The 26,347-nt window shown below is 35.4% G+C and overlaps 1 long non-coding RNA gene across 5 annotated transcripts; it reads left to right on the top strand.

Moving 5' to 3' along the window:
- The first annotated feature begins 39 nt into the window (after positions 1 to 39).
- LOC135289776 (uncharacterized) lies at positions 40 to 13,117 on the top strand. Of its 5 annotated transcripts, XR_010352512.1 has the most exons (6): positions 40 to 125; positions 863 to 1,038; positions 1,443 to 1,551; positions 2,690 to 8,210; positions 8,309 to 8,354; positions 8,775 to 13,117. It is a non-coding gene; the product is annotated as an uncharacterized LOC135289776 (long non-coding RNA). The 5 variants fall into 5 exon arrangements; XR_010352509.1 differs by having other exon boundaries at positions 2,690 to 2,759; positions 4,828 to 13,117; XR_010352510.1 differs by having other exon boundaries at positions 2,690 to 9,920; positions 10,340 to 13,117.
- Positions 13,118 to 26,347: the final 13,230 nt, after the last annotated feature.

Raw genomic sequence — 26,347 nt, 5'->3', positions numbered from 1 at the left:
ACCTTAGGAGCCCATGAGGTTAATCCTCATTGGCTGAGCCTGTTACTTCTGGCTCAGCCAGCCAATAGAAGCCTGAGTCTCCAACGGCCTGGCCCTGCTCTTACTGGTTGAATTATATAAGTAAGGTAATTATGTAACTGATCACATATTTCTGTTATAATTTTATAATTATTTATACCTTGAGGCCTACAGGCCAGCTGTTTCCCCAGCACAGTCATAGATGCTGTGTCCACTGTGGGAAACATGTTGCAGTACCAAGCCACTCTCTGGGGGAAGAACCTTTTTCTAATATCAAAAATAAACTTCCCCTGACACAGCTTCATGTAATTTCCTCAGGTCCTATCACCGGCCAGCAAAAAGAAAAAATCAGTGCCTGCCTCATCTGTTCTCCACTTGAAGAAATTGTAGACTGTGATACAGTCTCATCTCAAGTCTCCTCTTCCCTAGTCTGAATAAGCCAAGTGACCTCAGCCACTGCTCATATAACTTTCCCCTCTAGGCCTTTCACCATCCTTGTGGCCCTTCTTTGCATGTTCTCTAATTGCATTCTTGTATCAAGATGACCAAAACTGTTCCTAGCACTCGACTGAGGCTGCCCTAGCTCAGAGCAGAGCAGGACAATCCCATCCCTTGCCTGGCTGGCGATGCTGTGCCTGGAGCCCCGAAGGACAGGGCTGGCCCTCCTGGCTGCCAGGACACTGCTGACCCATGTTCAGCTTTCCATCAGCCAGGACCCGCAGGTGCCTTTCTGCAGCACTACTTTCCAGCATCTCATTTCCCAATCTTTCCCACATCCAGGGCTGGCTCAGGTGCAGCATCTGGCACTTTCTCATGTTCAACTTTGTGTGGTTTGTCTCCGTAGGTAGTCAACAGCTCCTTCCAGTTTTCTGCAAGCATGTTTAATATTCCTTCCAGTCCAAGTAATTTAAGAAGATTCTAAAGAGCACACGGCTGAATATGGAGCCCTGAGGAACCTCATTAGTTATGGGTCACCAGTCTGATGTAAACCCATTAACTATAAGCCTTCATGTCCTTCTTGTGAGTCAGCTGTTCACCTACTGCATGATGTGTTTATCCAGCTCTGTGCTGGACACTTTGTCCAGATGACTACTGTGAAAGACAGTGTCTAAAGCTTGGTTGTGGCCAGGATTGGGTTAATTTTTGCAGTAGCCATGAGTAAGAATCGCTAGGACCTGGAGGTTATTGTACATCATCTTCTTGGGGTGGGGGAAGTGGCCTCTGCTGTGTCACATAGTGTGACAGCAGTTGAATTGGACTTTTAGGTGAACATTTTGCATGTGAATTACTTTCTTTTGTACACCTTTTTTATTAATGTTGTTTCTGTTAGTGTTTGTTTTTCTTATGTCATTGCTGTTTCCTGTAAGTTGTTCTTATCTCAGCCCGTGACCTTTACCTGTTCTACCTTCAATTCTTCTCTTGAGCCCTCAGCTGGAGGTGTGGGAAGGAAGGAGATGAAGCAGCAGTGCATAGTTTCAGTGGGAGCACTGAATTGAAGAATACCATTCCTAAACCACGATATAAGAGAATAAGGTACACAACAATTAAGAAGCCTTGTCTTGATCAAGCATGACTTATGTCTTAACCACATACACAAATAACCATAGGATATAAAGTCTGAATACCAAATGTATGTATTTGTAGGTAGATGCCTGTATTTAATAATTATAGTAATGGATGACTTAATAGCTTGGATTTTTACCAAAAGAACATTTTTTTAAATACATGTTGATATTTCTCAAAACAGTTATCTAGATGTAAAAGGATGATTGATAAACTTAAAGAAATCCCTTACTATGTAAACATATACCACTTCAGGAAAAATATTAGCTAGAAGTCAGCAGTGAATTTTCTCTTCTGAAAATACAAAAGACAAGTCTCTTACTGCAGCCCAGGGACATGAAAGCAATGACTCAAATAAGCATTACAAATTTGGTTACTATATTTTCATTCACTTAGCTTCCAGTGCCAAATGTAGAATACAGCAGTAAAAAGAAAGGAGGGAATGTGTCCAGTCTACATTAACAAATATGATTTTAGGCATACAAGAAAAAAATGCAAATAAGAGCCCTAATGAAAACATCTGACAAACTGTCTTCAGAGCTAGCAGTTCATTTTGCTTCTGCTTACTCCTGCACTTACTGGAACACATTTCAGCTATGAGATTGCCACAGTGTTTGCTATATTGTCAAAAAATAAATAGGTTAATTACTGTTTAGTGTATCACAAGGCATGTGTTTTTAATGTCATTAGTAAAATACCTTAAATTTTGTACTGGTCTGGCAGTGCAGGAACTCAGGACGTGTCTTGACTGGCCTTGCCCATGTCCTGCTTTTACTTTTTCTTAGCAAGCATTTGGTGGCCATTGCCAAACATGTTGGGAGACACAGCTCCAAAATAACTGTGTCTGAGCAAGACCTGAGTCTCCCAGGGAGGCCCAGTAACTCCTCTTATATCCCCAGATGTGGGACTAATAACTCCAGGCTTCAGATGAGAAACAATGAGAGAGAAGATGACTGTAAACATAAACATGGAAATATATGTTTAACAATGTAACATGGAAATACAGTCCCTCTGGGACAGAGATGAGTACACACCAATCATTTTTCCAGTGAAAATCTCAAGTGGCTGGAACTTATCATCTTGTGTCCCTTCCCCTGTTCTTCCACAGAAAATGTGAACTGTTGGTGCTAGAACTTGGAGAACTGTTGGAAAGGTGAACCCAACACCAGAGCCAAGAGGTAGAAATTAACCAAGTTTCTGTATGACAATGCTTACTGTATTATTAGTGAGACTTTCCCCTTTTCTGAGCTAATTTTGAATACTGTTGTGCTATTGAAACATTAATGTGATTAACATAATTGTCTTGGTTCTATATATCTTATTTCTTTTTGTCCATTACAATGGTTTTAGTGTAACATTAAATTCCAAAGTCCCGTCCTTAAATGTCATACAAAACACATTTCCATTGTATAATTACATTGATAGTTGTATGTGAGGCGTTCAGAATGATCAATAACCATTTGCAAATGACTTGGACAATTTTTGGCTCAGAAGTTAACACAGATATTAAATTCTTCTTGTGTTAAAGGCTGGGAGACAACAGTGAATCAAGTGCAGCATGCATACAAAAATTAAAAGGAAATCAAACCTATGTTTAAAATAGAAATCAGCTCCTTATCTAGGCTCAATGTAAAAAAAATCACTCTGAAACGTTGTTTTACTATATAAAGCACATCAGTGCAATATTATAATTTTTAAAGGTATTTGTATGCATGTGGTATCTGAGAAGTACCTAGGAACAGAGAAATTGTGTGTGTAATTTGATACGATAATCTCCTTCTTTTAGGGTACAGATGTTTCTTCTAAGACTATATAAATGGTTCTCATTTGCCATCAGAATAGAAAAACTTTTTTCGCATCTCCCCACCCTTTCATTCAAATGTTTTATTTATTTATTAAATACATTCTTCTCTTCAGTATCATGGTATATTTTAATAATATAAAACAGCCCATTGAATATTTTGTTCCTTCTTCTTCTTCTTCTTCTTCTTCTTCTTCTTCTTCTTCTTCTTCTTCTTCTTCTTCTTCTTCTTCTTCTTCTTCTTCTTAGTAGAACTACTACTACTACTACTTAGAAAACCCCAAACATAAATAAGGAAGCTCAGAGAAGCATGCATTTAACATTGCAGTAAGTCTCATTTAAAAACAGTAAATCTTGAACATTTAAATAATCTTATAATTTGAAGATGTACTTCTTTAATATTTATTAAATCCCCTAAGACTCATCTATTATTACAGTTCTAAAAAACCCCACACTTAACTCTGACCACTTAATTCAAGCTTTCTAATTCTACTTTTTAAATAATTCTGTTTCTCCTGGAAGTCAGAGGTATGAAAGAATCTAGAAGACAGGGCTTGGCTATTCTAACCTAACTATATTGAGGTAGTTTATTTACCAGTATGAATGGCTACTAAAAAGATATAATTGAATTTTCTAATTATTGATGGAATTAATTTCAAATAAGTTCTCAAAATTTTCATCATTAAAATATACTTGGAGATAAGATATCAAAAGAAGGAGGCATTTAAAATGTCCACAAGTGAAAAAGAAGATATTTTGTCATCTTATTCCATAACCTTACTCCAGTTTTTCCTAGCTTTGCAAAACATACTACCGCCCATGTCCCCTAATTCCCATTAGTTAGTATTACAATTGTTTGTACTTCAATTACTTATGAAAAACTTCCCCACAAAGATTTCACCTTTATGAGAAGAAGCATTTTATTTTGTGTTTGAGCAGTAACCACTCATGTCTGTGCAATTAAAGCAGAATGTTTCAGTTTAACATCTCTAACACAAGAGAACACTAAATGTGCCTTTTCCATTAGGGATCAAAAGCAAACTACAGCAATAAACAGGAAAGCAATTTCAACAATGCATCAGAGGATCATGTGTTCTGTTACCGCAGACACAGACACATGTACACAGGCCCTGGAGTGATCAGCTCTACAGTGCTGGGTAAAATCTGCATGACTGAGAAATGGCACTTGAGCAATTACTGAGTTACACTTCTTAGGCTCGCTGCTACTCTCTAATTGACCGCATAGGGGAAGAGTTCCTGTTTGTTTTTTTCAAAGGTTTTGTTGTTAGATTTAACATAACACAAAACAATTAGAGATTTTTGTATCTTCAGTGCTATGCGTACACCTTGAAAAAGTATATATTATGTTTCTTTAGCATTATTTCAGGTGATACTACATAATACATCTTTACATACTTGTTTTTCTTCTTTTTTTAACACATTAGGAAACAGCTGAGCTACCTTTGAGGCTCACCCCATAAGGTGGATTGTAGCCATGATATTTTATGAAAAATCCTCTGCTGGGATTTTTCCCTTCCTGAGGAGCTGGGAGCCTCAGGAAAGAAATGTAAACAATAACTATCTGCTGCTGTGGAATGCCACAGGTGCATCTTCCATTGGTCCATGTGGATTGTTTTCAATCAGTGACCAATCACAGCCACCTGTGCCAAGGTTGTGAGCAGTCACAGGATTTTGTTATGCATTCTATTCTATTCTATTCTATTCTATTCTATTCTATTCTATTCTATTCTATTCTATTCTATTCTATTCTATTCTATTCTATTCTATTCTATTCTATTCTTGTTCTTTGTAGTCTTCTGATCATCTTCTCTCTCTGTTCTTTTAGTATAGTTTTAATGTAGTATTTTAATATAATATAATAAATCAGCCTTCTGAGAAAAATGGAGTCAAGCCTCGTGTCCTCACACATGGGTGGTTCGCCACAACAGTGGATTACCTTCCCCTTTCTGTGTTAGCCATTTAGAGCCCAGTAGACAGTCAACTTTTAGAGTACTTGGTTTATCACGTTTTACCATTTCATGATACAGGTCCAGTACTTTCAAGCAAATACTTCAGCCATAACTTGGTTAGGGAAAAAAATCCCTTTAATTTCAACACAGATTTTGCTTCCAATGCACTAGAATATTTTAAACAAACAACTTATTTTCTCACATCTCTTCATGTAAGAATAACAAAAATCAGATCCAGTGTTGTATAGACACAAGGGTGCAGTGATGATCTGTAAAATTAATCTACTTGATTAACATTTAGCTTCTACAAGTGTAATAATACTAATATTAATGTGTCATGTTGTTTTGGTCAGAAGGGTTGGTTTTTGGGGTTCTCTTAAATGGAGTGTTGGTCATCTGGCAGCATGATTTCAAGAGTATCACACAGAATGAGGAAGAATAAAATGTGTTCTTGAAGACCATTCAAGAACTACTTTAAAAATATAAGAGTATTCTGACAATGGAAATTATATTTAGGAGATGTTGAATCAATCTATCGTCATTCCTGCCCCACCTTTTTACTTTCATAAATGTACCCATTTATTTTTGACTCTTAGAAACTTGGAAGGTTTACATAAATGAAGTCTGTGAGCCTTTACTCTGGTGAGATTTCCTTTACAAAGTCACAGAATGTCTGATTTGATTTGGCAGGAAGTTTAAAACTTTAACAGAGAAAAACTTTGGAAATTAGCCTTTTAAGAAAAGAAGATTTTGTTTTATGAAAGATTCTATCAGTATGCAAAATTCTTCCTCTAAACCCTACTTGAGTGCTTTAAATGATGAACAGTGAAATTTCAAAAGAAGATATAAAATAAATGGAACCTTTATGCCATATCCAATATTCAAGTACTCTGGATTATTCTTTAAGTGATTGCTATTCAATCCCTTAAAAGTAGCTTACATTGTGTATAGTAGCAACAATGACCAGAAAACTTTGAAGTGTTTCTGTAGAAGAGTAAGAAATATCACCTCTAAAGCTGAGACTCTTCATTTTCCTCATAGAGCATGGAGTTTATTTAAAAATGAAAGAACTTCAGCAGAACGAATAGTATTGAATAGAACTTGCAGAATAAGAAATAATGTTTGATACTGGAGAGTGTTGTTTGGAAAAGTAGGAAACCTACTAGTAAATGGTGATGCAAGATTAGCCACTGTGGCTAAAGAGATGCTTTTTGTAATCTGAATTTAAAACACCTTAACATTTTGGTGGATATTGGAAGTAGAGTTTCATTTTATTACTTGGTTCTTGTTGAAAACTGATTAATTAATATGCCTTCAAGTGTTCAGATTTTTAGGATTCAGCTTAGGAAAATATTTCTTCAAGCAATTTTCTGCTAGATCTTGCAACTCCAGGTTAGTTTAAAAAATATGTTGAATTTACTGGTGGAAAGAGTCACAAAGTGAGATCATAAGTAAAAAAACATTTTTACTTGGGATGTTCTACAGTGTACACATAAGGTTTTAGAAAGGTTTTAAATGTTTCCTTAAGTTCTAAAAGTCTTGAAATATTAATGTGTCTGATTCTTTTTGCTGGGATATCTTTATTAAAGAAGCAGATTACTGAAGAATCTAGTGGTTTTCCTTTTTTTTTTAAATTGTATTAAAGATTCTGTATTTCTGGAGGAACTTCATTTACCTCCTTTTAAAATTCAATTAAATACAAAGTACTGTAGAGTCCTACCTTTTGCTCTGCCTATACAGTCATTTCTATGTTCTATTATGCAAACTAACAAGCATCAAATGTTTCAAACACTTCCTCACAGTAACATTTGCAGTCTGTAAATTAAAGACGTGAAATTCTCAGGAGTATGTTTAATAATGCTTTGATTATTCTATTTCATCCTATACTTTAGTTTTCAAGGTTGTGCGGAAACAGCAAATGACCCAAAAAAAAGATAATTTAGGTCAGTCAAGTACATATTTGGAAGAGCTGTAAGATTTAGTGTGCCAAAAATTACAAAATAAAATATAGATGAAAATTAAATAAATTAAAGCAAAGATAGAGATATATCAAATAACTGAGGAATTAATGCATTCAATGTACGCTTTCAGCACATTATGTAGCTAGGAGAGTTCCCAAGCTATTTCCAAGTGTATGGCTTATGTTTTTCAGTTAACTGAGAAACTCACGAGACTTTGGACTGTTAAATTACTTTTAAGGAAGGAATATAAGACTTTTTATAACAGTGGTTTGTGGTTTTTTTTTTCCTTTTCTTTTTTCTTCTGCAGAAAAAGCTTTGAAACAACATTTAAAAATATTTATCAAATTTACCAGCTGGCTGTAGGTAGCTTATTTCTCTGGATTACTTCTGGAGTGGCTAATGATAAGTGGACTCATACATTTATAGGGCTCATATAGGTATACATGGCATACATTTGCCCTTGTGAGAGTCAAGACTGTTATTGATTAATGACTCAAAACATTTGCCCATTTGTGGAGGCTCCAGTGTGCTTTGCTCAGGCCAGGTTTGCATCCCTTGAGGGGATGATTTTGGATATGTAATGGCTAGCCTGCATACACAGAGGAAGTGAACTGTTACTGTCTGGAGGCTACAAAGGAGGCCTTGGGGCTGATAACAGGCAAATCCTGCAAGGCAAGATGGTGCCTCATATCACGCTAATTGCACTTCCTTACACAACTCACTCAGTTGCAAAACTCCCTCTCTACTCCCCAGGAAAGTCTGATAGGGCTTTACTACCTGGGCTTTGACTGCCCTAATGTAAGGCAGCTGTCAGGTCTTAAGAAGGTCACCAAAGAGCACCCAGACTAATTTCTGAGGCCTTCCACCAGAGGACTGGAGGATCCCCCACCAAGACAGGTATCTAGGCATATTTTGAAATATTAGACTTTGTGCTTTGCAGAATTTTTCCCACAGCCCCAGTGGATCAAGACTCTAACCATGACTTCAACAAACAGATATCTAGGCTGCAACAATCAAGTCTCTTCACAAGATCTACAGATGGTGATGTTTTTACTTTTATTTTTTCTCTCTTTCTTTGTTCTCCCTTTTAAATTTTGTTAAGTAGTATTTTTATGCTTTCATATTGATCTATTATTCTAGATAATAATAACTGAAGCAGATATGTATATGCATTCCATTACACCCAAATTGTTCTAAAATAAACCCTACATATATATAGTTACAAACATTAAACATTCGGTGTCTTGTCACTCTGATCCACCCCCAGGGATCCATTAACAAAAACCTGGCTTACTCTTGCCTTCATGGGGGTGGGTGATAACAACACCTCAACTTTAGTCAGTTTGGGATTTAAGACCTTTGTGCATCATTATTTTATGGCCATATGAAAAATAAACCTTTCTAGATGCTCAGCTTTAACACTGCACCTCTTTACTATTGCTTTTTTTATTATTTGTTCAGCTACTGTTGGGACAGGAATTCCTAGTACCTGCAAGACCACCACTGCCTGCCCCACTGAAGCCATAGGACGTCAGTCTTAAAAGTCCTGCCCTGCACAGCCATAGGCCCCACTGGCTTTTGCCTATCCCAGTCCCCAGGGAGGTGTTCTGATAACCTGGATCTGGACTGTATGTGGCTGCCCTTCATTCTGTCCTCTCTCCCTGGACAGAGGCAATAGGATGAGCTCTGGCTGTCTAGGTCCTGCTCTGTCATCCTCTCAAAAAGTCTGCTAATCACAGAACCACAGAATGGGTTAGGTTGGAAGAGACCACAGTGGATCAGCTAGTCCAATCTCCCTGCTCAAGCAGGGTCATCCCCGAGCACATTGCACGGGTTTGTTTCCATATGGTTCTTGAATAGTCCCCACAGCCTCTGGGGACAACCTATTCCAGGGGGTGGTCACCTGGAAGTGAAGTTCCTCCTCATATTAAGGTGGAACTTCCTGTGCATAATTTTCTGTCAGTTGCCTCTTGTCCTACTGCTCCAAGCCTGGCACCATCCTCTTAACACCCTCCTTTCAGGTACTTATGTATATTGATGAGGTCCCCTTTCAGTCACTTCTTCTCAAGATGGAACAGGCCCATCTCCCTCTGCCTTTCCTTGTAAGGAGATGCTAAAATCACTGAACCATTTTGTTACAGTCTACTGGAGGTGCTCCAGGAGCATCATATCGTCTCTTGAACTGAGAAGCCCAGATCTAGACACAGCAGCCAAGTCTCCCCAGGGCTGAGTAGAGGGGCAGGATCACCTCCCTTGATCTGCTGGCAATGCTCTTCCTAATGAACCCCAGGACACCGCTGGCCTTCTTGGCCAACAGGACACAGTGCTGGCTCAATGTTGTCCACCAGGATGCCCAGATCCTTCTTTTCCATAGAGCTGCTTCCCACCAGATCACCTCCCAGCCTGTTGTGGTGCCCAGGTTATTTTTGCCCAGGTGGAGAACCCTGCATTTTCCTTTGTTGAATTTCAGACAGTTCTTCTCTGCCCATCTTTCCATCCTCTCCAGGCCCCTCTGAAGGGCTGCACGGCCCTCTGGGGTATCAGCCACTGCTCCCAGCTCTGTGCCATCTGTGAACTTGCTGAGGAGGCCTCTGCCCCTTTGTCCAGGTAACTGATGGGAAAGTTAAACAATTCTGGGCCCAGTGTTGAATCTTTTGGGACAGCACTAGTGACAGACCTCCAATTAGATTCTGTGCCACTGATTGCAGCCCTATGGGATCAGCCATTCACTCAGTTCTCCCTCCACCTTACTGTCCACTCATCCAGCCTGAGCTTGCCCATGAGGATGTTGTGACAAAAGCCTTGCTGAAGTCAAGGTAGACAATATCCACTGGTCTCATCCATCTACCCACCCACAGGGCCCTCGCAGAGTTCCCAGGCCCTGGCACCATGACAAATTCTTACATTTATTACTTTTTTGTTTGTTTGCATTTCTTTCTGTAATATTTTAATGAATATTCCTGTGATAATCTTGAATGTTATGCCACTACTGACAAAAATTTTAAAAAGACATTTTTTCTTCACAGAATATTTAAATTTTAAGCCATGTGAAGAGAGTACTTTGACTCATCAAGATTAGTGTATACAGTGCACACATAAGAATGGCGCAACAGGACAGCTGGATAAACAGAAGGTTTCTAATGTGTATGTTCATGATTTGGAAATCAGCAATTTCTACTGCATTGGTAGAAGTAGCATGTTCTTTGACTTCAAAATTGATTAGAATCCCATATAAAGAGAGAACTGCAGATTTTCTGTTCTTGAAAGATAAAGCAACAGGCAAGAACCCAAATCAAATGACTAAACATTATTTTTCTTGTGTGTCCGAGTTAGAAACATGAGATTTTCTCATTGTTATTCACCCCAATTTCAAGAAACTTTCAGTGGATTTATGTAGAGGAGATAAACCAAAGTGTCCCAAAGAAAAGCAAAATTACTAAAAAATTTTAGTAATAAATAAAAAGAATAAAATCACATATCTATTATATGGAAACACAGGAATACCTGTGTTTTACATAGATTAATAAGAGAAGGGGAGTAGCAAAACATGAACAACTTTTTCAGTCATGAAAAACCTGTTGGAATGTGGCTTTTTTCCCATTGCAATTAAAATTTATAAGATATGCAAAGGTTTCTGATGACCTTAAAAAATAAAATAATATGACATTGAATTGATTTAATTTATGATGTAAATTGATATAAAGCAAAACATCAATTTATTCCTTGCACAACACACTGTAAAATAACCACATTAAAGCAGAAGTAAACATAGTAAAAAAGGGACATTTCAATATTCTTGAAATTGAAAGGCGTAGTAATTAGCTGGGTGCCATTTCAATCTCAGTTAACACTGATTAAAGCCAAAACCTCAGATGACATGCACAGCTGCGATAAATTAACTTTATCTGAGTTGCAGTAGTTAGCAAGGATAAACTGTCTGTTCCCCATGTTCTGCCTGAGTATTTCCATATTGTAAAATTCTCTTTTTCACATTCTAGTGAAGTTAACACAGAACTTAGGATGCAGTTGCTCAAATACAAAGGCCCACGCAGACCTGTAGAAGATCAATTCTTGAAAAGTATAAATCAAATCTCTAATTAAGGTACAGACTTTAAAGCAGTTTGAAAATGTCTTTCCTGTAAATGCTAGGAATTTGAAACACTGCTGTGTTTTACAAAACATTTTCAGTTCCTCCCTCATGTGACTGAGAAAGACTGAAGCTCTTTAGGTTTCCAAATGTTATACAGAATTTAGACTTCTCTTTATAAACCCCTTAAAAGAGGGAATTATCTATTGTATAAAATATAAAGAAATGGTGTGAGAAAACACACCTCCATCAAAGAGGAGAAGACAATATGAAAAATTCACCAATTTCAAATTTTGAAATAATTCCAATACAGCAGAATTACATGAGAATCCAAGGAAGCAAAAATTAATTGAAAGATATTACAAATAAAAACATTTGTGATAAATTTGTGTAATCAGAATTTATCTTTCTGAATTACTGAATAAATATTAATTTTAATGAAAATAAACACGTTGATAAAGTCTGCTAATTTCTAACTATATTTTATAATATGGGTAAATAAAAATTTGCTGGCAAGTCTGCCTATTAGTTCTCAACAGTTTCATGCATGAAAACTCAATAGTTTTCATTATTGATACTGATGAAGTTACAGGAGCCAAGATTACTGTTATTTTTTTTCTTACCAAGCATAGGCATGTAGACAAATATCCAATTACTACCAGAAGAACTAGTAATTTTAGGGTTTATGTATTATAGGTATTATCTCAGACTTAGCAGGAGGTTTACAAAGCTGGGGGAGAAGAACATATCAGTGATAACAGACACAAAGAATACAGAATTTATTGGCCACCAGGAAAGTAAATTCAGCAAATTTGCTGAAATCAGCGTCTACTGGGCAAACATAATTCCATAAAGCATGGAGAAGACCACAGCTGCTGATTCACAGCCCACCTACTCAAGAAACCCACTGACTGAAGAGAAGAGAAAAATTAACATGGGACTAATTAGCATGAGATATGAGGAAATCATTTAGCCAATAGAATAAGAGAACTATGTAGCCATTGGGCATTAATTCCTTTATTAGCTAAAATGTATAAATAATGAAAAACTTTTAATGGCATTGGGACATCTACCACCGAGAAGCTCAGGGTGAAGGACCAATGGGATGCTGCTGGATCCACTATGATAACAAGGTGATGACTGTCTTCTGCTTTCTGTTCCCTTCTACCCCCTACGCGCCCCCCCCCCCCCCATCTTTCTATTTCTTTCTATACTTGTACCTCATATTGATCATTAAATCAAACCCATATTATTGACTTTTCCATATGGTGATGTTTGCCCCTTAGTTCAGGCTGGGCAGAAGCATGTCTCACTAATCAGATATTAAGAGAAGGAAAAAATGGCTTTGAAATATTTTGAAGTACTTTTTGACATGTATCCATTTTGGTGGGCTGTTTGGCATACTTTAAGTGTAAAAAAATCAAGCAAAATGTGAGGCAGAATATGATTGTAAGAAACTGGATCTGAACACTCCATGATCTAAGCGCTTTTTATACTGTATGAACGTGTGTAATGAGTGTGTTTGTACTCAACGTTAAACTACATTTTGGCAAATTTTCTTATGCAAATTTTTGTAAGCTGTTTCAAAGTAGCTTTATTAATACTGTAAGCTTGTTTGTATTTCCTAGAAAACTTTAATAGAATTATTCACTGATTTGACAGAAAAATAGCAAGTAAGAAAAAATAATCTGAATAAAAATCTGACATTATGTGCAAACTATTTTTTCCCCACCTCTATAAAAACTTAAACCCCATTTCAATCATATCTGTTATTTACCAGCTTAAAAAATCAGCTAAATGTAATGGACAATAACACCACTGTCATTAAAAAATTAATCAGACCTTTATATTAAGATTATGTACTAATTTCATTGAGAAATCTATCAGATAATACTTTTAAAATTAAAATATACTTCACATTCTAGCTAAATAAACCAGATAATCAATAGTTTAGAATATGTTTATTCCGGTTTAACAGTTATTTTGGTTTGGGGTAGTTTGGTTTTATTTTTTGGTGCTTGGTTGCATTTTTTTTAATCCTGTGCAGTTAACTTTTTAAACTGCTGTATGGACTAGTGAAAATAAGATAGTTCATCATAATTCTGATTTTGAGCAGAGATGGAAATCCACACTGACAACATGAAGAACAGGCACATTTATATTTAATAAAAAATCTACATTTTTAAGTGGTAAAAACATTTTATAGAAATTATTACCTCTTTTAAAATGTTTTGCAAAATTTTATATGTATTTCTGAAGACAGCTCACCATGTGAATCTGTATTTAAAATGTATCACATCATTCTATAGAATTTTTCTTAAATAACTATGTCCACCATTTAGCAAGTGCCAAAATACCTAATTAGCATTGAAGATCAAAATTATCACATGATAAAGAAGGAACAGGATTTTTCCATATAGATTTCCCTCAAAGAACCTCACACTGAATACATGATACCATTAACTGGATGTATTAATGATGCAAGGTGCTTCATATTTTCAGCATGAGATCAGAATCACACAGGATTATTAACAGGGTTATATTTTACCACTTAGTACCATCAGATATTTACAGAGACAGAAACAATTATAAATGACACATTGAACTGCTGAAAATGTTATGTTAAAGCCAATCTGTACCAACATACACTTTATCTTTGTGCCTTATTTGTTTGCAAAAATTTTCATTAGTTTTCTATCACTTATTCAAACCAATTAATTCATAGAATATCAGTACCAGAAATGAACACTTTTATCTGTTGTTTAAGTAAAATCAATAAATGAATGGATTTTACCTGTGAAGTTTTGTTCAAAACTCACTTCACTAATTTTGAACAGGAACTGTGAAAAAGGCAAGATTTGTAACACAAATATTTCTGTTCCTCATAGCTCCTAATTCTTCATGTCTTTCGGAAGAAATGTGAATTATAACAGACTTCTTAGGTTTTCTTTCATTTTTCATTAGAGCTAGGTCTGATAGTAGATTTGAAAAGCTAGGAAGAGGTTTTCATTAGTTCTTTGGGATTTAAAGAAGTAATCAGACACATTGGAATCATGGCTTTCATTGTAAGACAGAACATCAGCAATTCGTTGCAAAGGTTCTAAATGCATAAGGATGGCACAGTTGGCCATATTGAATGTGTTTTGTGGACAAATATACTGATTTGTAGCCTATTGAAGGACTATGGAGATTTAGCCACTTAATTTAGCAAATTTCAGATTTCCTCTTTTTTTTTAATTAGCAAATTGTGTATTTTCTAGTGTGCTTTTTTCACTAAATAGAAGAGGCTTTTTATCCAGGAATGAAGTGTATGAAATCTAGATTGGGTAAGATGACTTAGATACTACTTATTTCTGTGCTTTACAGACTCTTAGGGAATGGTGGAGTCTCCTGGATGACATCCCCTTTGACCTTCAAGTAACTGCAGTACTGCTGAGGCCAGTGTTCATGGGGCAAAAGGTTCTTCTAAACTTAAATGCTATAATAAATCACATGGAAATAGGCATAGCAAACCAGATCTGTGGTTCATTGCATCCAATATCTTGTTGCGCTGGCATGCAGTAGTGGTTTCAGAGACAAAAGAGCAAGATAGACCATTTATTTCTCCAAAAGGCAAGTTGTAAAATCTGGCTTTTACTTTGACTTCACAAAAGCATTCTCCTTGGCATTGTGAGAGACTGAATAAAGTGCCTGGCACATAGACAAAATCTCTAAAATCTCTTGGGACTTTACTTGCTCTTTGCAATTAAGGTGTAATTAAGCTGTGTTAGATCAAATGCTGAACTGAGCACTTCACAGCTGCTAATACTACACACACACATATATATACAGATATAATTATTATTAATATTAATAGTACATATATTTGACGGTTAAGACAGTTAAGAAGAGAAAATATTGCAGTTGGAGTAGGAGTTCAGCAGTTGGTTCAGGAGTCAGATTCTTTTGTCAAATTCCCATATGACTTCACTGTTTAGCAAGTGTAAAACTTCTGGAGGTAAACTTTCACCTCAGAAACTACTGTTACAATTGCACAGCCAGTACAATCCTGAGATGAAATTGGACTCCTGTGATTAACATATTTCTTGACATAATGTCAATTAGAAATCTTTAGTATCAACAGGGATAAAGGATCTAGAAATAATGTTTGGCTTCCAAAACCCATACAGCATTTGAAAGGCTGAAAGTTGATAGGAAGTGGAAGAAGTCTGATTAAAATTAATCTAGCAGCCATCGTGAGGTTCCAAGTTTACCTGTCATTCTATCTTCCTATACTAAACCTTGAATTTTTTTCTTCCATAATATAATACCACTTTTGACAGAAGAGAATGAATTGCATGAGGAACATCCCTGATGAAATACTTATAGCAGAAGAGTGTACAGAATTTTCTGCATGTTTTTTCAAGAGCACCATATGCCTTTTTTATTTCTATACCTTTATTAGTAAATTACAAAGGAAAACAAGAGTTATGCAATGAATTTATTGAATTCATGACCTTCAAAGCCTAACTTTGTTACAAAACCAATAACCATACAAATGCTCCTCCTACTTCATTCGGAATAGTTAGGGTAATAGCTATAAATTAGAGGAACTGTAACATTGGTTGCTGCTCCAGCACTTCATCCTGCTGCAAACTCTATGGGTTACTGGTGCCTGGTGGTAGTAAAATGCTTTCCAGCCTTTTCTATCAACTTCTGTATAAAAAAAAGTAAAAGAAAAGGCTTATTTCCACATGTGCAACTGTCAGCATCTTGTCCAAACCTCTTAGTTTTGTTTGTGTACAGATTGCAGCTGATTGGTTTTCAACACTTAAAGAGCCTAATTCCAGCTATTGCCCATTTTCCTTATCTCACTTTATTGTTTTCACTGTTGAAATGCAGCATTTTGGACTGGAAATAAGTAATTAATAATTTAGCACTGAACAGTGAGAAATATTTTCCAGAGGGGTTTGTTGTAGGGTTTTTTTTTGTTTGTTTGCTTGCTTGTTTGTTTTAGATGTTTTAGCTTGCTTGTTTGTTTGTTAAGTTTTATGAGTCTCTAATACTTTCTGCAGAACAGATAAGTGTACAGCAAGTCACACATGTAGGAGGGAATAACTCAGTCACCTGGCTTCCTCAGTGGTCACTGAGCCAGTAATGTACTCTTTCCGGATGGTCTAAAGCATTAGTATATCCGTTCCAATTCCATTTTAGGCAAGATGGCACTTGATTATCCTTGGAACCACGTATTACCAGACATTAAATTTACCTAACAGATCTCTTTATAACAAAATATGGTCTTTCTTAACATGTTCTACTCAGTTATATTTAGATGAAAAGTTTGTAATAACTTTCTATTATTATTCTTGCTTTTTTTTGTCTTTCCTTTTTTTTTAACATTAAAAATGAGTAAGAATGAAGGAAGCATTTTTGCTTAAATTGTTTTCTCCTCCCCATTTGATTATAAGAGATGGATTTAAACTCTGGTGTTCCCTGGTGTCTTGGATAAATGGTATGTGGAGCACACATATTCTACCTGAAAAACAGGAAGAAAGAAGTTGAATCATTTACTGTACAAGTTAATACATATTTCTTCAGAGTGATGAATAAATAATTAAATTTATAATGGTTTATAGAACAAATCATTATATTGACCATGTTTTAGAGAGAAAAAAATTAAACATAAGCACCATTTATAACCCCAGTTCAGGTTCAGCACTCACTCTGACCACTGACATCAAGGTTAGTGTAGCACATGTCTTAAACAGGCCACCTTTTTAAGCTGCTTGTAAAAGAAACTTAAGTTGCTGCCTCATAATGCCTTTGTTTCAGTGACATCCTTCTGTTTCCCTCATTCCCCTCTGATGACTGAGTTCGATAGGGTTTAAATATTTATTTCAAAAGGAAACGGGGAAAAATTGCTAACATTTTAATTTTCCTGATTCTGTGTTGTTTAAAATGGATATAGGAAAGCTTTTCTTCAACATGTTTTCTTTAAACATAGATTAATTTCTTGATAAAGTGCAAACAGAAAAAAATATGTAGAGCCTATCCGTTTGAAGGTAGTACCAAATCTGAGAAAGCCCAATCTTGTCTACTTAGGTGTATGTACAGAGGCTGTACATATCAGGTTTATGAGAGGCTGGAACTTCAGTGAAATGTAGAGTAACTCAAATCATGCTAGTCATTTCCTTTTAATAGAAAGTTCAAAAGTAACTATAAAAAGAGGTTCAGATGGTCATCTCTTCTCTGCATCATGCACTACAAAAGGATGCAAAAGACAAAAAATAAAACACTCCTGGTCTGTGATCTGGAATTATGTTTTCTTTTCTTCTCCCCTCCTCCCCAAATGCATTTGAATAAGCAATATTAGACAATGCATGGTGAAAAATATGAAATTCTGTTTAAGAATGTCGTTTAGGTAAAGTTTACATGTTCAAGTAAATTCTTTCAAAACACAATCATTGACAATACTTTACAGGAAGTAATGAGTTTTTGGAGAATCTATAGCAGGTTTAGTAGTAAAAATTCAGGATACTTTAACTTTTAGGCAATAATTTCAAAAAAAAGGCAGAAGAAATATCCATCAAATGTACCGTAATGAATACTAAAAAAATTTGTTAAAACTGTGATCCAGAGATAGCATTCCTGTTGTAATTCCAACATGCTGGAGTAAATTAATTTAGAGAACTGCTCTTCTTTTGTGATAACAGACAAAATTCTGCACAATGAACTCAACTTCATATTCACCTACCTCTGTTTCTCTGGGAAATGGTGGTGGCAGGGCACTGCCTTCTGGTGCTTTGGTATATCCATTGCAGGCTACTTAAAAGCAGTTTTGATGGGGCAAAGGAGGGAGGTTTTCAGACACTCCAGCTATATTAAAGGTCTATGATGCAGCAGCTGTCCATGGAAACACATCAATGAGGAATAAAAGGGATATCCAGGGGATACAAAATGGCACAAATGCAATACAATGGCACAAAAAATAACCCCAAACATTGAGGAAACTTTTTAACCTGCCAAACCTTGCTAGCTCTAGAAGCTAACTCTAATAAAAATTTCTGCGAGCTAAGAGACCTCCTTCTCACATCTTCCAGGCAACATGCAGTCAAGTTTCAGATAGGAATATCACAACAGGGATTTTAGAAGCATTTCAAGAGGAGTAAAAAAAGGAAAATTGTAAGACATAATTTTCATTGAAGCTTTCTTGTTTAAGCAAGTAACCTCTTAGCCTAAATAGAAGCATATATGAATTTGTAGCAATTAATTCTTTAACAGCTTAATAATCATAGCAGCAGTATACACATATAAAATGTTTTGCTCCTTGAAGCAAATAAGATGACATTACAGTTCAGTATTGAATCATAATTGAATCCTGTGCAATCTCACAGGAATTCCAAAGTACGCCATTTACATATTTACCTAACAGCACAGCACTGAATTGAAAATACAGTAAAATTCTGCCAATGCTTGGCTGAAATATGTTATGTAATCTGGTTGATCCTGCAGTACACTTAAACCTGGATAAAAATAATTTTCAGTGCTAATGATTTTTTTTTCAGGCTACATCAGACAAGTAGGAGAACTTTAATTAAATATTAAATTTTTCATATCCTATATTTGTATATTTAAATTTGGTGCAGTTTGCCATCACTTATGGTTCTTGTTTTCAACAGCAACAGCAGGACAATATGTAGCTTTCTATAGTGTAGCTATTCTAATTCCTTAACATACAAGAGGAGAAAAACAAAGCCAGCAATAAACAGTTCAACAAGTTTGAGTGAGAATATTTGGCTTTGTTTTCTTTTGTTTAACATTTAAAAATAAAGAAATCAGCTGTAATGTTAAAAAGAGACTCTAGAGTATAAAAACAAAAAGACAAAAACCAAAATCAAAATCATACAAGCTATATTTAAAGCTAAACTTTGTTTAACATCCAGTTTTAATGCTTTTTTCTTCAGAAAAAAAGACATGGTTTGTCAGGTGTAGAGACACACTACCATGGCGGACAAGAATGAAATAGATGACTGCTTGAGGTTTTGTCCAGAAGAGTAGTATGCATGATTCTATGCTTCCAAAATAATTTCCAGAAACACTAGCTTGAGGAACTTCTTTTAAAAAAGCAAATAAATCTTTATCCTTGCATTCTGTGACTCCAGAACCTGTTCTAATAGAACCCAAAATACCAGTATCATGATGCTAAACTAGACTCTTAATAAGAACAACAATGTTGTACTGAAAAGGAGGATTATACAGTTTATCCAGATTATTTCATTCTGGAGTGGATGAAATTCCAGAATGACATGTCATGACACTTTTATCAAATTCTCTTTTAAAGAAGATACTGACTTCAAAGAACTACTTTTTGTTTGTTTGTTTTCCTTTCTCTTTTTATTTTAGTGGTACATTGTGAGCAAAACTTCATGATCTAAAACAAATATTTCCACCCCATTTTGTAGCCAGATCATATTTTACATTTATTTACTGATAATCAGATTATGCAGCAATCTTCTTATTTCACACAATCTCCAAGTTCTAATCAAGTGGACTAAGTCAGTGTTTTGATAGCTAAATGTATTTTCAAATAATGTTAATATGTTAAGGAACTTGAGTGACAATTCAGTTTCAGTAAGGCAGAATTTATATAGTTCTTCATTTTGCCATGCTTGGGGGTGTAATTAACACTATTAAGGTTTAGAAACCATCTCTGGAGTATAAGCCAGGCTTTTTCAAAACTAAACAAAGTATATAATATTCTAGAGAAATTGCAGGTTCCTTGCAGAACCAAGCAGATTTCATCTCATCAGTTACATGCTGACAATTTTGAAAACACTTTACAAAGAAGATTAACAATTCCTAGCTGTTCACTTGTTCGTTGCTTTCTTGGTTTGTTGGGGTTTGTTTTGTTTTGGTTTGGTTTTTTTCCCTTTCTTTTCTTTCTTTCTTTTTTTTTTTTTTTTTTTTTTTTGGTTTTTTTCTTTTTTTGGACAGGTTATGAGGTTTAATTCTCCAAGAGAGTTTCAGAAAGTAGCAAGCATCTCCTCCACACATTTGAAAACAACAAATGTACAGAAATGTATAATTATATACTGTACTAACTGTATAATTATATACTTTACATAAAAACCCCCAAAACATTTACAATGTCCAAAATAAAGCACATTAACTAAGAGTCAAAGACAAATTAAAGTCTCTGAAAAAGCTGCATTACATAAGCCTTTCAAAAATGCCAAGGCATTTGGCAAAATAGACAAAAGTATTGCCACTGGTGTGCTTTCTTCGTAGTTTTTGTGTGTTCCCACATGACCTGTAACCATTGCACACTTTCAAATATCACCTCTTATAAAGTTTGGATATCTTAAATTCAAGACACAGATAGACAAAAGCAAATTATGCCCTAGAAGAACACTTTCTGATGTCTGACAGGCAACCAGACACGAGAGACAGCTTAGGTTTCTTGCAGCAGCTACATAGTCTATCAGATCACTAAAACATTCTGAAAATAGGTTATATCAATAGTACTGGATTTTTACCTTCATCTTTATAAAACATTAATTCAATCTTCTGCTTGTATAGGATAGCTAATTGAAAGCAGAGGAGGCATGAGACAAGAAACCAATATTACACCATGTTTGAGAAAGGATCTATGGGTGATACCTTAATCGACAAAGCCATAAAATAAAATTCAGTAAAGGCTAAAACTGCTGGAAATGCTAGTCATCCAAGCCATGCAGGACAGATATAGAAGTGTAATTTGATTAAAAATAGAAAGCATGAATTAATAAAAGGAAATAATAGTACCTAAGAATTTTCAAAGAACAAGCAAAGAATCTCATAGGAAAAATGCATACATTTCTTATTTAATTTTTTTATATTGTACTTATTTATATTTTTGTGCAGTTCTCCAGAAAGGTACTTTAATATTTCTTACTATATGTATCCTGCATACATTCTGTAGACATTGCTAACATAACAAGTTGATTTTTTAAACTATGTATCCTGTTTGGAGAGGGAAACGATATTAAAAATTTATTTCCTCTTCAGGAACATAGAAAATTGTTAGACAATAAAGCAGTTATTCAGATTTTAAAATAACCTCATTCTTTATTTCTGTAAGTGGGAATAAGATAGCCTTTTAATGGCATTTGGCATTTAAGAACTTGCATTTTCTGGTTTAGATCCCACCAACAGGCAGGGCACAGCAATCAAGTATTAGCAATCATGTGTTCTTTCAAGAGATGACATAATTAGAATGCAGTACATCACACAGAGTTTATTTATTTATTTGAAAGTGGTGTGTTTGTGTGTGATTGTGCATACACACATATTTGATTATAAACATAAGGTTCATTTATTTCATTTCAAAGTTCTGAGGATCTCTTTGCTATTTCTCCCTTTTTATTAAAAAAAAAAAATTACTTATCATATACCCTCCTTCATGTACCTTCCCCTCTGGGGAAAAGTATTCATAATTCTGATGAAATGTGGTCGATTTTTCAGAATTTTCTTCAGATGCTTTTTTGCATCTGAATTGAATTTTTCTTCAGATGTCACTCCTGTACTTTTGAATTTTGGTGTAAATCTTGTTTGAGGTTATCAGTTTCAGCATCATTAGCAAATCATCTCATAAAGGTAAAATGTGGCTTCCAAGGGTAGCACCAACTTTCAGAACATGTTTCTGAAACAGATATTGTGAATTGACCAAGAATCTTAGATATGGCAGAGCTTTATCTCTGTACCAGGATTTGTACCAAAAGTATATATGAGACTAAATGTTGATACTTTCAGGCTTTAAAGGTGAGGACAAATGAGATTCACGGTAAAGACCAGCACATTAAAGTGCTGAACTTTCTAGCAGCTAGTTGTAATGTAAATTTTTTAAGATAAAATTTATTTTTGTTCTTCAGAGGACTCATAATTACTATGTGACATTGTCAGGATGCAAGTGAGAGTGAAAAGGGTCCATATGAATTTTTTCTTGAACTTCCAACATGTTTTAGAACCATGAAGGATCTTGGAAGTGTAGCAAATCTGATATGTGCTACTTTCTCACCAGAAAAGCTAGGAAAGCTTTTGACAACTCAGAGTTTTATTTGAATGTGGGGCTTTTCTTTCTAGTTTGAGAATTTTATCATATTGAGGTATCATTCTCTTCTTTCAGCCTCTGCAGATAAACATTATTAGAAAATACTCATTGTCCTTAACCCTTGCATTATTTTCATTAACCCAATGTCTTTTTAATGGCTTCTGAAGAGATGTGGAACATCTGCTAAAGCAACATGTGAACTGTGATAACTAATACCTCATATTATAATGGCTCCAAGTGTCTGTTGGACATGTCATCTTTTTGTACTGTTGAAAAGACTAGGTCATCTTTTAATTGCCTAATCAATGTCCTGGAGTTACTCACAAATGAGGCACCTGTCTTGCACTTTGGTTTGCTTCTAGAGTTCTTGTGTCAGTTTCTTTATTTATTTTTTTCCTCTCCTTTGTTCTGTAGGGAATTGAGCTATCAAAATTCTTGGTCATGATATATTTCTTCTTTTAAATTTTGTAGTATGCTTAGAACCCTAAGGGTTCAATTTCTTATCAATAGGATGGAAATTAAAAGAGAGGCATTAGCCACTGTGACTCAGTGTCCTGGTTTCAGCTGGCATAGTTAATTTCTTCACAGAGCTGTTACAGTGCTATGTTTTGTATTTGCAATGAGAATGGTGTTTGGGTTTTTTGAGAAGTTGTATTTATCCTAAGTGATGGAATTTTCCTTGTCTCATGCTCTGCTAATGAAGAGGTGAGCAAAAGAAACTGGCAGGGAGCAGAGCTGGGACAAGTGACTCTAACTGTCTGAAAGGATAAATATGATACGATGTCATGCCCAGTATATAAGCTGGAGGCAGTTACCCAGAAGGGTCACAGCTGGGGGTTTGGGAAGGGGCTTCTGGCATTGGTAGTGGGTGGTGAGCAAGCGCATTTCACACGACTTGTTTTTCCTTTGTTGTTATCATTACTATTATTATAATTTACCATTACTACTGTATTTTATTTTAAATTAATAAACTGTTCTTATTTCAACCTACAAGTTTTTCTTTGATTTTTCTCCCCATTCCACTGCGGTGAAGTGGGCAAAGAAGGGGGTGTTTGAGTGAGTGGCTGTGTGTTGCTTTGATTTCCAGGAGGGCTTAAACCATAACACTCAGTGGAAAGCAGGCAGAAATATGAAGTAGTAGGAATGGATTTAAAGAAAGTTCATAACCTGTTCACCACTACTTATTAGACAGCAGAGATACACTTTAAAGATATTTTTTAACATTTTCTTTTTTATTTGGGTGACCAAAGTTCTAAAGGGAGAGGAACAGTATATCTAAAGAATGACTAAGAATATACAAAAAGGGCTCATCTCTCCAGCAATCAATAAATTTATCTCTGAGAACTCTCTTCCAAAAGACTACATGAACTTCCCTTATAGAAGCAAAACAAGTAATTTGTTAGGTTTGTTGGGCTTAAATTTCTGTTGATAGTCTGGATACTAGCAAGATTACTTTTAGGTCATATGTTGGACTTGACGATCTCAAAGGTCTTTTCCAACCTAGTTAATTCTGTGATTCTGTGATGCTTTTGTGAAGACTCAAATTCTTTCATTACAAAATGTTTCAGGTAATAGCTTGGAAGGGGAAAATATTTTTTATTTGTTTGACATAAGAAACCCATAGTTTAACTCATAAAGAATGGCATGTCCATCTTCCCTTAAATGATCTCTTATCACAGAAAATAAATTATTAATTTCAGTAAGAACAAAAAGGTAGCATGGAAATAAAACTTTAACAGAATTTTCACATTAGAGACACAAAATAGGAGAAGATCTCTAAGTTTGTGGTGGAGTTTACATCAGTAAAGGACTTTGAAACTCTAATTTTACAAACTTCTATAATAATCAATTTCAAATGCTAAATTATTTTTAATACTATTACTGTTCTCAAAAAAGGAGAAGGAAGGAGAAAAGAGAGGAAGGAAGGAAGCAAGCAAGCAAGCAAAAATAGTTGAGGAAAAGAGACTGTTTTCTCATTTTAGATTGGAACATTTTTCTAAAATACTTAGATTCACTGTTACTTTGGAAGTAAGATATTTTACCAATGAAATTAATAACTTCTGGTTTAATGTTCTAAACTAAAGCATACATATTTTTTCCTGTGCCAGAGAGCTAAAATGCAGTTTGGAATTCATTGCACAGAAATTTTGTGGTAAATTTATTTTTAAGCCACTAATGAAACCCCTTCCCTTCCCTTCCCTTCCCTTCCCTTCCCTTCCCTTCCCTTCCCTTCCCTTCCCTTCCCTTCCCTTCCCTTCCCTTCCCTTCCCTTCCCTTCCCTTCCCTTCCCTTCCCTTCCCTTCCCTTCCCTTCCCTTCCCTTCCCTTCCCTTCCCTTCCCTTCCCTTCCCTTCCCTTCCCTTCCCTTCCCTTCCCTTCCCTTCCCTTCCCTTCCCTTCCCTTCCCTTCCCTTCCCTTCCCTTCCCTTCCCTTCCCTTCCCTTCCCTTCCCTTCCCATTTAACTATTTGATTCAATTTAGAATTTAAATAGCAGACATACATTAACAAGCTTTTTTATTTTATTTTCCTTGCAGAGTTCCTTCAAATTAGGTAGAACATAATTTAGATTCACTAATTTATAAAAAAGTGTACAGCTTCCCCCAAAACTGATGCTTACGCAGAACATCTCTCCATTACATCTTATAAGGGTAATGTAATTAATATAAAGGAAAATACACATCCCAAAGATGTGTTCCAAATGTCCAGCTATATTTTGCATCTTTTAGCTTCATCTCATTAAAGAAGAATCAATTTCTTTCCCTGGCCAAACATGTAAATTTCCATGTGAATTTACATGAAAATGGGACCTTTCTGGTCATACTCCTTTCCTTTTTCCCTAGTTATGGCAAAATAAACTTTTTGCACGTGAAACATGTCTGGTAATTTATAAAGTCTATAGTATGCATGATATACAGAGGTTTGAGGACTTCACATGTTTGAAATGCAGCCTCTTCTCAAAACTGTATCCATGAGAATGCTAAACAAACTTAGCCTGCGCTACTGTTCTAATTGAAAACATATGGCTTACTCTGGGTGATGTTTGGAAAGATTTCTCAAATCAGTATTATGAATTAGGTACTCAGATTCTGTGTAGTCACGGGGATTTGGGAGTCTGAAATCCATCTGTTATGTTTCAGTAAAATTGTTTCCTTTATAGTGTGGTTATAATTGAAATAGGAGGATTAATTAACACATAAAGGCAGAAGGGAGGTCAAAATTCATAAGAAGTTGGCATATAAGTCTGTTATTCTTGCACAAAAATTCAGAAATATTTTGAGCTCTGTAAAAAAAGAAAATTAAGTGTGACTGAATGCAACTATCTGTCCAGCTATTAACTTTAAAAATTCTGCTATAGGGGCACTGAAATACCCAAATCAGCTATACTTTGTCTCAAAGTCAATCATCTGTATTGATTTTATGTTTTATTTACTGCCACAGGACAAATCTTCAAAAAATTAATGTATAATAAATATCTTGGATAAAATTTAATTTTTGAACTTAACTAAGATTTCAAATGGCGTACATTTTGCCTCAGTACAGAGAAGAGATTGTTACAGTTAAAACAAAAACACTTCCTTTAAGACAATATAGTGGAAATAACAAGATAAGAAGTTGCTCAGATAACAAAGGTAATAAGTCTGCTTCTCTACGCACAAAGTTAGCAATAGTTCACTGTCCTATAAAGGAAAAAAAGGAAGCCTATGAAGTGTTAATGGAGTGGCTGGCTCCAAGCAATTTCTAGCTACATGACTCAGGCTTGCTGACTTCTGCTACGGTTATGGGGAAAGAATCTGAAAGCAGCTGGAAAACAACCTTGTTAATATCCTACAATTAAAGTAGACCTTCATTTCATAAAGCACCTAATATTTTGAATATCTCT

Source organism: Passer domesticus, chromosome Z (assembly GCF_036417665.1).
Source record: "Passer domesticus isolate bPasDom1 chromosome Z, bPasDom1.hap1, whole genome shotgun sequence".
Lineage (NCBI taxonomy): Eukaryota > Metazoa > Chordata > Aves > Passeriformes > Passeridae > Passer > Passer domesticus.
The sequence above is the reverse complement of the archived record's forward strand: the minus strand, read 5'-3'. Positions and strand labels throughout refer to the sequence as shown.